This window comes from Habropoda laboriosa, unplaced genomic scaffold (genome assembly GCF_001263275.1).
Source record: "Habropoda laboriosa isolate 0110345459 unplaced genomic scaffold, ASM126327v1 scaffold350, whole genome shotgun sequence".
Taxonomy (NCBI): Eukaryota; Metazoa; Arthropoda; class Insecta; order Hymenoptera; family Apidae; genus Habropoda; species Habropoda laboriosa.
Genome location: NW_017100524.1, coordinates 183099 through 198670, shown reverse-complemented (window position 1 = coordinate 198670; position 15572 = coordinate 183099).

Genomic DNA, 15572 nt, shown 5'->3' with positions numbered 1-15572 from the left:
ATGATGCAGGTTCGAACAGCCATGGCAATACAACAGAATATGATACGGATGCAAAACAAGTAAACCAAATTAAAATATAACTTTCAAAGTTCTTATTGTAAATGCATTAACACACTCGCGCATGTACAAGCCATTCCACGTCAAATTACACACTTTTTGCCACCAGTAGGTATGAGAAATTAATTTCTGTAATATTTTAGTCTCCTATGTTGAATGGTTTGTAAAATATTAAATGTTAAAATGCTAAAAAATAGGCTGACGTACCACTTTTTTTTATTGATCCCCAAAAAACTATATTATAGAGAGCTATATGGCTTTATATTAACTTTTGCATACAGTTCTTACATTATTGGTTTACTATTTCTCAGGGCATATAAAGTTTCAAGTGACAATTGTAGAAAATTTAAATATGGAAATTACATTTTTTAAGAAAACGGTATACATAGGAACACGCTTCAATATCTGGTTTATAAATGTTCATGTTCAGTGGTAGGTAAAGTTTGTTTTTTTTAATTTTTTATTAGATCTACTCTGTGGGAATTAAATAAAGAACACTGCTAAACTTTATGACTTAAATCCTGAATATTTCTGAATAGCTAAGAGATACTAACTTGCTTTTGGGATCATTTTAAAGGGAAAAGAGTGCTCTTTATAAATATGTAAAAAGGTGTTTAATTATACTTTAATTATAATATAAAATTGTTATACTTAAACTAAGTTTACACGTGGCTGCTTGTTTCTTAGTACATCGTTCTTCCTGTATGACTTCTGGTATATGACTACAACTTGTAAGTACTTTGATGAAGTGTCGAGTGAACCTGTTCCAAAACAGCTACTTTCTCAACAATTATTATTAATATAAACAATAATATTTAATGTTAAAAATTTAATTTCAGTTTTGACGCTGTTTTACCTCACAGATTTATTTGAAGAAAATATTGGTCAATTTCTTGAATTTTCTTTTAGAACGCATAAAATAATTACAGTTTTACCTAGCTACATACGTCTTTCTCTATTGAAAATTTTAAATACTAATATAAAATACTTATAATTATATTGTTAAATCAAGTGTAAAAGCAAAAGTTGTCAATTTGTTATTACTATTAATAATAAACAAATAGTACTAATAATTAATATATTTAATACACAGTTCTAAAAATTATTCGTACATAGGAAATAGATTATAATCTTTCAACATTCAGCTTCATTTAGAACAAATATTATTGTATTGTAAGTAAATTAAAAAGGAAGTCGCTGTAAATTGAACGAAGTTAAAGTAGCTAAAGCGCAGTGATAGAATTTTGTGAGTATCTATATTATTTGCTTATTTTTGCCTGTAATATCGAAATCTCTCTTTACGTTAGATTTTCTCGTGTAAACTTACTTACTATTCTGAATTCGTATCTCGTTATTTGTTATATTCACGCAGTCCGCATCGCACTGATTCTATTTGAAAATAAATTTAAACTGATTGGTCCGTCTGTAGTTCTATCCTGTAACTTTTATACGAGCACCAATCTATTGTTTACGAGTACAGTGACGTGGTGTTTACGGTGTGTTTTACTGTTTCAAAACAACCAATAAAACGATGTCCTGTCCCCATGTGGCGTTGCTCAAAAACGCCTGTGTCTCTGCAACCAGATCTACAGTCTTGCCTATACAATGTAATAACAATACTAACAATAGTTTTCGACTATGATCATATAGTATATTTTACTTATCTACAGGGTGTCTGTTTTATCTCAATACAGCGAAATATCTTTTACATTCAACCAAACTCACCAAACCAGTGTACCAAACTCACTAAAAATTAGAATGTTGCTCTTTAATGATGACAGCAATGTATTTAATGTTACACGCTATTCACACCCTTTAAATAGAATTGTACACAAATACGAAAGTAAGGGTGTCTAAATAGTATTCGAGGAAATAAGTTAAAATAAGAAAAAAAGTTAATCTAGAAAAGTGCAATTACGGTTGCAATTTCCTAGAATGACGGAAATTGATGTAGAAGGTTCGACTTTCTAATATTAACAGTATGTACATATGTTGTGTTTTCAAGAAATTGTTGTCAGACCTTCATATGTAAAGAAAACTCACAAAACCATGGTATAAATTCCCCATACGATATATTTTTTGCTCAGTATTACAAAAATCTAATTATTTTTCTCATTAGTGATCAAGTCTCTGCAGATTTTCGACAATAATCACAGATAATTATAACGACACACTATGTCGCATCCCCATTTTAAGCGGAATTACAAAATGCATTAAGTATTGTTTATAATAAATCAATTACACATTTTACTTAATTAAGGAAATGTTATAATACTCTATTACAAATATCTGAATACAGAAATTTAGAAAAGTATTACAGTTAATACAGTAATCGGTAATTTTTTACTTGATACTGTTACGTGCAAAATAGGGTGGTACTTATTTACTCTTGATGAAAATGTATTTCAAAATTTTTTTCGCGGTACCCCCAAAATAGTTCCAAGTAATCAAAAACAAATCTGTGGAAAATTTGAGCTCGATCGGATAACGTGAAAACGTGCGCCCACGCACTTAAACATTAAACTAATTATTTAAATGCTCATAACATCGGTTTTATTCCATAATCTTTCAAATTATTCATTATATCAAAAAACGTGTCTAACTAAAGTTGTAGATCTAGGCAAATCGTATCTTTTATGTTATTTTGTGGTTCTGGATATTGATGGAATATACACAAAGATACCCTAAATTAATGTATTTTCTTGAAATAATTACATGTAGTGATGGGATCGATACTAATACTATTGATGGTATTCAATCAATTCGATACCAAAGCACTCAATAGGAAGTATCGATATCTATTGAAATTTTAAGTACTTGGTATCAATTTTCGATACTGATACTTCTTGAATCGATATCTAATCGAAAAGTACTCACATCGAATCGATACTTGTTCGATACTTCCATGAAAAAAAAAACGATAAACCGTATCGATAAACGTTTCTCTGAAATGTTAAACGATTATCGAGAATTTCGGTAGATATGAAACGGATATTGAAATTTTCATGTTAGTATCAAATGGATATCGATTCTTCCATAAAGGTATGGAACGACTATCGATACCTTCATAGAAGTATCAAACGGGCGTCGATACTTTCATAGAGGTATCGAACGGGTATCGATACCTTCATAGAGGTATCGAACGGGTATCGATACTTTCATAGAAGTATCAAAGGAGTATCAATATTTTTGATACTTTCGTCTTCGATACTATTCGATACGGTATCATAATTTACGGTCTAGTATCGATAGTGTCGATTCGGTATCGGTCTGATCACTAATTACATGTGATAAATACGCGTTGGAAAAACAGAACAGACTTCTTGAACAATTGAAAATCGGATGTCGGCCTCAAAGCGCCTCCACCGTGCTAGGCGGCGCGGCGTTGATCGATCAAGCCATCGTATCGCCTGTCGATTGCGTACAGGGATTCGCCTTACCGACGGGTTACAACATTTTATGTTGTATTATTTTTTTTTAAAAGAAGGTTTGAAAAAAATTTTGAAAATTAAAGTGCGTTTTGATCATTTCTTTTAACAATAAAGACTAAAAAAATGTGTATTTTTCATTTTCGATCCTAAAGGATTATAATTTAAAAATTAAAAAACTTTAATGTGAAGAAATATTTAAAACAGGAAGCTATATCACGAATTCTCAACTTTGTTAAAAGTATTCTAAACGAACGACGACCTCGCGAAGATTGCAGAGAATTTCTTGAATTAAATCGCGGATCAATATCACTGAACGAAAATATAAAGTGAATCCAATTGCAAATTGACAAAATACCTGAAATTTTTGAAGACAATATTAAACAATTCATATTCAACAAAACCAAAGCATTCTTTGAAAGATTTGTGCTAGATAACCAATATTTACAGAAAGAAGCTTCAACTTGGTCTGAAAACACAAGTTTCATTAAAGGGCTACAATTGGTAAATATATTGCAAGGTGTCAATGATGCGGCAGGGAGAAGTATTAAATTAATGGAAGAATACAATAAATTATTTACGAAAAATGAGGAGCAAAAAGATTATGTTCATCAAATTGTAAGTGATTATCGTCGAACGTTTTCCGGTTATAAAAAAGAGACTTTGTCTAGAAACCAATATTTGTAAACAGATGAAGAAAAAATAAAAAATTTACGAAGCAATTTATTTTCCATTCAACCTTCTTTTTCCTTATTACGCATTATTTATCAACTTTCACTACAATAATTTACAAAAATTGTGCAATTTTCCGACATTTTGAGAAAGTTTTCTAATTTTTAAAAAATAGTCCTTTAGAGTCGAAAATGAAAGTTACACTTTTTTTTTAGTCTTTATTGATAAAAAATAATCAAAACACTTTAATTTACGAAAATTAAAAGAAATTTTTAAACCTTTATTCAGGCTTTTGTTTCATTTTTTTCGAAAACTGTTCGTTGTACGAAAAAATGTAATACAACATAAAATATGCGGTTTGCCTAGATCTACAACTTTAGTTTGACACGTTTTTTGATATAATATATAATTTAAAAGATTATGGAATAAAACCGATTTTATGAGCGTTTAAATAATTAGTTTAAGGATCCGGAAGCACGTTTTTCCGTTATCTGATTGAGCGCAAATTTTGCACAGATTATTTTTCTATTAATTGGAACTATTCTGGGAGGTGCCGCGAAAAAAATTTTTTTTGCAAATTTTCATCAAGAGTAAATAATACCACAATAATTATCTACAAAATTGCGCAAATACTATTTTAGTTTTCAAACAATAATTGCTGCAAAGTTGAGGAATAATATTTTACAAGCATTTCCCCATATCACACTCATCCATTTACAAGGAGTGAGCACGGTAAATATTTGTGTTTGAAGGAATTTAGTTTAAAGTTTGATGAATAACAAATTATTTAGTTATGTAAGTCTGGCTACCATCGGTTCTAGTCGCGGTAATAAGAGGGCTGCAATTCTGCATGTCACGGTTTCGAATCTTCGTATAACCACAAACTTGTTTCTTTTCACGTAATAAGATTTTTACAATGTCAAACATGTTTGCATTTTCTTCTAATATTAATATTACGTATTATTGGACGTATTACATAATACGACATTTCTATAAATGGATTGCACGATTGTATTAATGGCTGTATATGTACATGGATTTTAATAATTTTTTAAGCTATACTTTATTTTTCATACGTATCAGTTGTGAATTTTTTTATGAAAGTTAGAATGGTACAAATCATAGAAACGGATAAAACATAAATTTTCAAGGCATTATGTATTGTATTGTTCATATACGTTATTAAACTTATGTTACTACATTTACGGTTATGGATTTTACTTGGTAAACAGATTTCATTAAAATTTTTCAACTCTGGTTTAGTGTTATTTGGCGAAAGACGCATCGCGTACAGTGCATATAATGTCATATTTTCGAATATCGGTACATATAATTCGCATTTTTTCGAGGAGTGAATTCACGTCCTTGTCAGAGTTGATATGAATAGTTCTGTATCCTTTTTTATGAAAAATTTAATTTGCTGGTAAAAGTATAAGTCACAGAACTGAACAATGATGTACATTTGAGGGGTATCACTGCAATTTTGCACCTATAATTAATAAGTTGCGTTATATATCCTCTTTCTACCCTTCGCAAAAATCTACAAATAATAAAAAATTATTTTCTCTAACACACGGTTGTAAAAGATATTTAAGATATACAGAGTAAGTATAAATATTTGCTTAATTTTCCCGATATACCACATGTGTATAATACAACATCTTTGTACAAATTCATCAGTTCCACCATCCGTTTCTGTACTTTAGCGCGAAATTGATTTGCCACTTTTTGAAGGTAAACGAAAATGTGTCGTAGCAATTTTCCAGATGCTGTTATTATGTACTGTGCCGTATACGAATGAGAGATTTTATGGCTAATTACTTGTTTCACCGTCACCGATATGTTCCGTCGCGCAGGTACGGAACGCGTGGGGTCTTCGTTGACCCCAGAGTTTATGGTACGCTCGCACTCGACGATTATTTTTGAGAACAAAGACGCTTCGTAGCTCCGCGAAAAAATAAGTAATTTCTTACAAAACTATGCCTTTAGAATTCGACTTTCCGCGTCCTCAATAACCGAAGACGTATCATAAACCAGGTATTCCTGAAGGGTCAATCCACACGCGCGCATAACGGCACATTCGGCCACGGAAGGACAGCGAAGATGCCACGCACCCGCAGGTATGGCCCCACTCCTTCCAAGGAAAAGCGCGCTAAGGGCGCAAAGGAAGGGTGGGTGACATTCAAGGGGCACGTTGATTGGTAATTTCTGCATACGTAAAAAACCAATCAGCGTGCTTTTCTTACACTTGGCGGGGGAGTTACTGCGGACTCCAGAAAAATTCGGGGGTCGAAATGATCATTTTTCGCAAGGATTCTCTCGAGTGAACAAGACACTCTCCAGCCATTCGAGGAGAAACAAGTACACTTCGAGTCGCGATCGAATACTCGAGTTTTCAAACAAGTCGTCAATCGTTTCGTGACGCACTCGACGTTTTGCTAACATTCCGAGCATGACAAAATTTCGAATTAGTTACCTAAGATTAGCTTGACGGGTAACAGTCGTGAACGTGAGCTTCTTGAACAATCAAAAGAGAACGCGACGCGACAGATACGTTAGAACCAGAGGGTCGCAGCATTCGAAGGTTCTAATCAGGCAACGGTCAATAACGAATAGCGGATCATGAACCATGTGGTAGCCACTTGATGAAAGTTATACTTTTGCACGGGAAAACACACCGCGTAGAAGATGAGGAATTTGAAATTAGGCAACGGAAGGATTAAGTTCGTGGCAATTTTCGCCCCCATCTTGTCAACACAAGCTTTCCTGAAGCGGGTGGAAAGGGAAACGGAGACTTTCATAAGTGCAAAGAAAGGAGGATATCATGATTCATACATTATATTCAATATAAGTTCATTCCTGTTATAATTAATATGTGAGAAAGACCACAGTGTATCATTTGCAGTAAAACTTTGTCAAATGATTCAATAAAACACCATGTGCAAAATGTTCACCCTCAACATAAAAACAAAGACAAAAGCTTCTTTGAGCGTCATGGTAGTTTCTTCAAAAAGATTTTGTTAGATTCAACAGGAGTAATCCTTGATTCGAATCAAAAAGTTATCGAAGCTTCATATATCGTAGCAGAAACACATGTGATCAAAACATGTACCCTCAAAATGGTGGAAATTGTATTGGGAAATGTATTGAAAAAAAAAACTTACATCAGTTTCATTGTCAATTAATACTGTTCAAAGAAGGATTAGCAATATGGCTATTAATATCAAGGATCAAGTTAAATAAAATCTGCAGCATTTGGCTTACTTAGTTTCAATACAACTTGCTGAATCGACTGACGTGTCATCGTTCATCTAGCTTTATTTAAAGAGAAATTTTTATTGTGTTCTTTTCTGGAAACCACGAGCGCAGGTTCAGATGTTTTAGAAAAAGTTTCATATTTCTTTGAATCGGAAAAGCTTTCGTGGAACAATGTCTGCCGGTGCTGTGCAGATGAAGCACCAGCTATGTGTGTTTTAAATCTGGTTTTTAAGCTTGTGTAAAAATGTGTTCTCACGGGTAAAAGAAATTCACTGCATGATACATCGGCAGGCACTAGATTCAGAATCACTTCCAGCTTCATTAGGGAGGGTTTTAGATCATATAATTGAAATAGTAAATTTCATCAAAGAAGGAGCTCTCAGCTCATGATTTTTCAAGCAGTTATCTATAGACATGGATGCAAGCCATCATTTACTTCTTTTCCACACAAATGTTCGGTGGCTTTCAAGAAGAAATATGATTGAGCGAGTGTTGGAACTTAGAGATGAGCTCAAGTTATTTTTTAAAGTTTTTGAAGTTTTTGAAATTTTTCTCCTGGCTGAATGATAAGGAATGGCTCACGCCTTTCGTCTATTTGGCCGATATTTTTGAGCAATTAAATAAATTGAATTTTCAAATGCAAGAAAGAAATACAAATAGTATAAAATTCATTGATTCTTTGAAAGCTTTCGTGAGCATGCTAGCAAATTGGAAAAGAAAGGTTAACATAAAAAATGTTGCAATATTTGAGAAACTCTCATCAATTCTTGCTTCCGATAGTGAAGAACAAGTAGGTACTTCTGCAATTTCTAAAAAATGAAATTTTACAGCATTTGACAACACTAGAAACTGAATTCAGTCGATAATTTCCTGAATTCAGTGATGATGACTTGAATCTAGCGAAAGCTCCATTCAAATTGTCTGTTGAGAAAGTTTCTGTTGATTGTCAAGATGAATTCCTGAAACTAAAGATGGATTTGGGAGTCAGAGATTTATTCGATGAGAAACCAATTACAGACTTTTGGCTCTTTATGTGCAGATTCTATCCAAAAGTGGCAGTAACAGCTATCCGTACACCGCTTCCATTTGTGTCAACATATCTTTGTGAATCAGGCTTTTCAACTTTATTGCAGATGAAAATAAAGTATCGTAGTAAGTTGGAGGTTGAAAGTGATTTACGTTGCGCCCTATCAAACACTTTTCCGCGCATCTCAAATTTGGTAAACAAGAAACGATCACAGGTTTTTCATTAACTATTATGTGCATCGAACTTAAATGAATTTAAGTAAAGTAGTTTTATATAAAATACTATTGAATTTTTATTTTATCAAAGTAAGTTTATATGAAGTACGAATATCCTAAAATAGAAGATTTGTAGATTTCTTATTTGGAATATAAAAAATCTCCAAATCTTAGGGAGGGGGAGTGACATTCCAATAGACTGTATTATGAAAAGAGTGCGCGAGGTAAAAAAGGTTGGGAACCACTGATCTAATTGATAATGTTCAAGAATTAATATATACGAAATTGTTGCTTACCTGCTGAAATTCAAAAGATGAAGAAAAGTAAACAGATAAATACATGTAGAGAATATAGAGAATAAAAACAGAAAAATGGTCATTACTGGTCATAAACTGACTGAAATCGTTGGCACTGTGTAAGCTTCAAAAGTTTTTATAGATTTCATAGTTTTCAGGAAGATTGTAGTAATGCTATAGAGAAATAAACGCTAACCCCGTCTTGCCCTATTTAATCTAATGAAAAAAAAAGTGTACCTATATTGAGATTGCTTTCCTTGAAAAGCTTAGTCAGTAGGTTAAAAAAGAAATGTTATACCTTATTATACCTTGTTTCTCCTTCAAATTCACTTTATAGTATTATTAATTATTGCTCGTGGAAGCTGTATTTATTGTTACCTGGTACATTTACTTTATTCCAGTATTTTGTCAAGTGCTTCCTTTTGCACTAAATAAGAGTCATAAATGCAACGAATGGCATTAAAATCATTACGATTACATACAATAATTGTGTTGAAATTATTATGTATTTTAAAGGTTGTAAATTACTTTTTAATTTTGAATTATTTGGCAATGCAATAAAAAATATAATAAGATATAGAGTGTTTCAAAACGATTGTAACAAGGTCTGGTCATTTTATGTTAATAATGTCATGTGGGCATAGATCCTATTCTCCGTATCGGTAAGTTGTATTACCATATAGTTCGAATAGTTTAAAATTTCACTGATGTTATAACAAAATCACAAGGTTGATATAAGATAATATTATTGTGTAATATCTCATAATAGTATTACATACCCACATACATGTATATAATAAATTGATTAATAATTTGCAATTAATTATAATTATATTAAAAATATTTCAGGTTGCAGTTTACATTCGCGAATCTGTAAAACTTGGACCAAAGTAGAAACTTTCGTCTTCTCCAGTATAGCTTAAATACTGGGGGTGCTAATGATGCTTTGGAATCTGCGTAATTAAGCAAGGGTCTAGCGAATAAATTTACAGTGCCCTTAAATCCTTCACGTTAGACAAATGTTTACAATTAGCTTCTACGCTGTTCTCGTTCCAAGTTGCCAATGCTTGTTCTGCCTAAGTAAGAAAATAATGCTGTTGAAGGTATACGTATAAGTGATGTTCATTTATTATCGGTAAAATATTTATACGATAATGCTAAGTTCGCAATTAGTTCTAAGATTTTCATGTCTATTTAGTTGCGTAAAATGAATATATTAGAGACTAATATATATCACAATTCATTTTACAAAACAATCGTCAGCAGATTAATTGCATTTCATAGAATGTCATATTGCACATACTAAGAGTAACAATTAAATTAAAAAGTATCTGCGTGTCACGAAGTAACCATTCCATATGAATACATTGTGAATTTTATAGTGATTTATGTTTGAAATAGTAACATTATGCACATGGGTAAAGAAATCAGATTTGTCTTGTCATTGATGTTTCTCGTAAATTGTTGGAGTTAGAGAAGAATCTAGAAAAGGTTATTAAAATTTCGTTCATTTTATCCCTATTGATTTTGAGTTTACTGCCATGCAGCTTGTAATATAGTTATAATGGCCTTATAAAGGAGGAATATTTAAAAAAAAGAAGCTGTAAAACTATTATTTATCTCTGTTCTTTCACTGCAATTGCTTTTTGTAAAACTGAAAGTCATTGTAAAGAAAATTATATGTGTTAGTGTGATGTGTTAAGGAATAAACTTCAGTCTCGATTTTGATCTTGAAGCGATGGAACGATTTTAAAGAACGTATTTCTGCAGTGTATGCGAGAAATTTTTTCAGGCTTCGATTTCTAAAGTCATCTTGAAACAGACGAAAAAATTAAAGGCAATGATTGAGCACGGTGGCAGCCACATTGATCATATTCCATATTCATTGTCTCAATACAACAGTCAACTCAAATACTTATGGAGAGAGAAAAATTTTAACTTTAATACATTTCTGCTTTCCTCTACCATCAATAATCTGGGAGAAATTTCCATTTTAAGATAAGTTTGGTTCTTTTGACCCATCCTACAGAGTTCTAATTACTTTATAGTAATCAATATTTATATATAACATTTATATATAAGTATGCAGGTTTGGAAAATTGAAATGTTGAAAATAAAAAAGTACAGATTAACACTAATGTAAAAGTATTATGGAATCAATATTTAACTACATATATTAAGGATTTGGGTTTATGGCAAGAACATCTTGTTTCGCCATTTTTGAGTCAATTAATTGACACTGCAAGCCAGACGGCAGGACCTATGTAGAAATTGTTGTCTGACCGCAATCTCCGCAATTTCACAGGTCACATGAGTTGCTGGTGTCTTGCTTCTGCATCTTTAATAGGGCTTGACGTCTCATGACGTTACGACACTTCACTTTGCCCCATATTTTCAATAATGTATTTATAAATGCTGTTGCAAAATAATTTTTATTTATTATTCTGTACCCACAAAACCACAAATATATGCCCAAATTGTAGAAAATAAAAAAAACGAGGGGTAAATATATGATTTCGGTCGGAAAATAATTTTTACCGCGTTTCAGAGGCAAATACCCCACTGTGCGGCGTGACGTACGGACAGTCTGTATGTCTGGTACTACTCGTCCTTGGGCCTAACAACTCTCTCGCTGACTCGACATACCACTAGTTCACCAGGTTGGAATTCCCAAGGTGAACGGTACGCTTGAGAACCGGCGAAGACTGTCCAAGAGTAAAAGTGTTACCGATTTGCCAATCGTGACATCGCTTTGGTGATTTTTTTATAGCAATCAAAAGAGGTCATGTACGAAAAAAGAAATTCAAACATTACACCGGGGCAACCAATTCGCCATATTCGACGCGACTTGATACTTATGTATGCAATAGTACACTATGCGCAACCTCTTAACGACATTATTTTGTTTTGGCAAACTGAGGAAAATAGCGATGTATGTACACAGGGTGTTTACGAATTTACTAGCCAGCGTTTTTTTCGTAAACTATAAATGAGAGGAAAAAATGAGAGAGGAAAGAGTAGTACTCTCTTTTGCAAGTAATTTTTTGGTGTTTGCACTATTTTTGTAGAAATGAAGGTAGCCTCCAATTTTTTAAATGGAATGCTTAAAATGATTTGAAATAAATATTTCGTATTATTGTATTTACTGTATTTCTTATTGATACATTTACATCCCGTGTTCCATATGCCTTCTGTTAGCTGCAATACATTTTTCAGCTCTCTGCGTTACATTTTTCGTGGTTATCTTTTTTTTTTTAATCGTTTACATCTGAGGATGGTTTATCATAAACGACATCTTTAACAATGCTCCATAAAAAGAAATCGAGAAGTGATAAATCTAGGTATCTCGATGGCCACTTGACAATTCTGTATGTTCCAATTCATTTATCCTTAAACGTGTTATTAAGGTAATTTCTCACAATTCTGCAATTACGTGGTAGGGCTGCATCTTGTTGGATATATGTACATATCGTGTGCATTAATATCTCGAATAATATTAACAGAAGCTACCAAAAGTGTAATTCACAGAGCTGAAATGACATTCGTGCAGGAAGGAAGTCATATTGAATATCTATAGTCTTCTCAAGAAAGAAGACTTGTAAACATATTTGTACGTAATATTCGAAATATTTCTTTCATTTCTGGCCTTGTACGACCCCGACGGTCATGGTATAGCACATGGATGAATTCTCGCCTTGATACGCGCTTTCATATGACAAAAAAATATGCAGCATTCCATTTAAAAAATTAAAGATCACTTTCGTTTCTCGAAAAATATAGCAAATATAAAAAATTTATAAAAAACAGTACTACGGAAATAAAAGATGGAAATTGAATTAGGTTATCAAAGATAACTACATTAAGAAATAGCGCATTAATAATACCAGGATTAAAATGAAATTGTTATGTGCTAGACTCACATTGAGGACACTCTAAATATTTGTGTGAACTGTGAAGCAATTAATTATTACAAATATAATGGGGCATACTGCAACGAGAAATCAAATATATTGCACTCGAAGTATGTACAACGCTATTAAATGTAAAATAAGCAAAAGAACCTAACTAGTGACAGGTAAACGAAGAAAGATAAAGTATCAAAAATCAAGTCTTGGATACTTGATCAGAAACTTGGAATGTAAGAATAGAAAATAAACAAAATATTAATTGGAATAAACAAATATTATCTTTAAAAACATAATGAATAAAAGTATCAATTAATGTTATTGGTTATATTAATGTAATACGGATGTCCTTCTCCTGTCCTTCTTCTCGAGCAAATTAATAACGTGAATGAAATGTTGAATAGATAAAAGCCTGCCTGGAAAACAATTTCATATTACTTTAATGATGCAAAATAGTTGATTTATATACTTTGTGAATTCTGTGATTAGTTATGCCAATGCATCACACATGAATTTACACTTTCAAATGTATTAAAAGTATGTTAAAGGAGTTGATATGCTGGAAAGTTTGCTATTAACTATGAATATATGTAAATACCAGGAATGATAACTTTTTAAACAAAGTATATTCTATTACTTAAATATATTTTACTACCTCTATACTTAAAAATAATTTCGTAACAATAACCTTAGCTAATAATTTGGTTTTTTAATTGTTCAGTAAAATCACGAAGGTTGGCAAGTCAGGTTATAAATAAATTTTTAGCATGTACGTTTAATTTGACAATTTCTACGTTCAAAACGTACATGAAAGTGCTCTTGCAAAAGTATACGAAAGGATATGGGAGACAGTATTTCAACAATACTGTAACTCTGAGATTACGTACTACGGAATGCTCTTTACTTCTAAAAGAGATGTATAAAGGTTTGTCCTCATGTCCGGGAAAAAGGCTCGTCCTTCGGACCGTAGAAGTCCGGCAAAAGTCGTAAAATAGTGCGTGACCGCCAGTTTTTTGGCAAAAAGTGGACAGAAGCGCACATGAACTAGTACATTCACACGTACGTTGCTTCGGACTCAAAGTAATATGTATACAGACAGAATCATTCGTGCGCGTGCACGCATGACGATGACACAGTAAACTCACAAAGGTTTATGAAATATGAGTAAGGCACGTAAGTACGTCTTCAACGACTACAAATAATCACAAAGATGGCGGTAGTCAACTTAAAAAAATCCACAACTTGGGCTTTGTAGTAGCAAGCGAAGGGTGGCATGATAGAAGTAGGGATAGAGAGCAAGGGGTGACTTGAGATAGCATGTAATGACATACCTAACGTACGCGTAAGCTACTTACCATTAGTCCAAACTGAATTAAAGCTTTATACGGTCTTATGTCACCATGAAACTGCAGCATGAAAGGTTACACCAATATCAGGTGTTACAATATTTGATTATAATTATTTAACACTGACTGATACTCCTGATTCACTTTATAATTAATTAATATTGATTACTTAGCTTTATATAGCAATAATTAATAGCCAAGATAGTATTGTTCAAAGACTTTAAATATTTATAATTTTAGTCATTTTCACAGCGAATGCACGTATGTACATTATTTGCCATTTAGATCATTCATTTCTGTCAGTTTAATAATTTTACTGTTCCCTTATTTAATTTGTTTAAAAGATAAATCTAAAATCACTGTTTTTGAAATAATTATGATTGCAATCCATTTTGCGAGATATCGTGTATTGAAGATAAACACAATACGTTAATTTGCACAAAATAACATAATATTTTCTAATATTTAACATTATACTTTCCCTATGTATTCAAAGAAATTAACTACGATTTACATACGAACAAAGCGAAGCATGCTATTCTTTTAATTTATAATTTAAATCAAATTTGTAACTATTGTGCAATCCTTATAGAATCTTCTAAATTTTTATTCGTTCTTACGTTTATGTAATACTATAAATTAAATAATGTTAAAGAAAGTAAAATTTATTTACATTCATAAGCTTGAGAATTTTTACAACGCAATTAGAGCGATATAAAGTATATTTAATAAAAGACTTTCTGTTAGTCAATCAATATTTCTGGCTGGAAAAGATCGGCAATCTGTTCAAGCAGGGCCAAGTTCTTAGCAAAATCCATTGTGTGTTCGCAACGATATACATGTACATGCATTGAATTTAATTACGAAACATGCTATGTATCATTTTATTTCTGACTATATGTATTAAGGGAAATGATTATCTCGTTCCAGGTAGGCAATGAAACACGTAGCAGGAATTAAAGTGCACGTCGGTGCGGGATATCGGTTAAAGTTTGTCAATCATAAACTACTTGACCGGTGGAAAAGGTAATACAATAAAATAGCAAACAAGCTTTTCTTCTTTAGAAATAATATATTTTACTACATTATTTAAACTTTTGACCATTAATAGAATTTATGACCGTTAAGAGTATGGAACGAAAAGAGAAAAATTATAAAAGGAATTGAAGTTGGTTTCTTAAAATATATAAAAAAAATGTTTTTATGCTTTCAATGTTTTTATTAAAATTCATAAAAATATAATTACGATTCTTTTTGTACGTTATAAATATCGATGATAAATGTACTTGAAGTTACACATTGTGATCAGAAATTACGATTGCATTTGAACATGAAATTATTAGCAATTTCTTTCTATGACAGTGTATA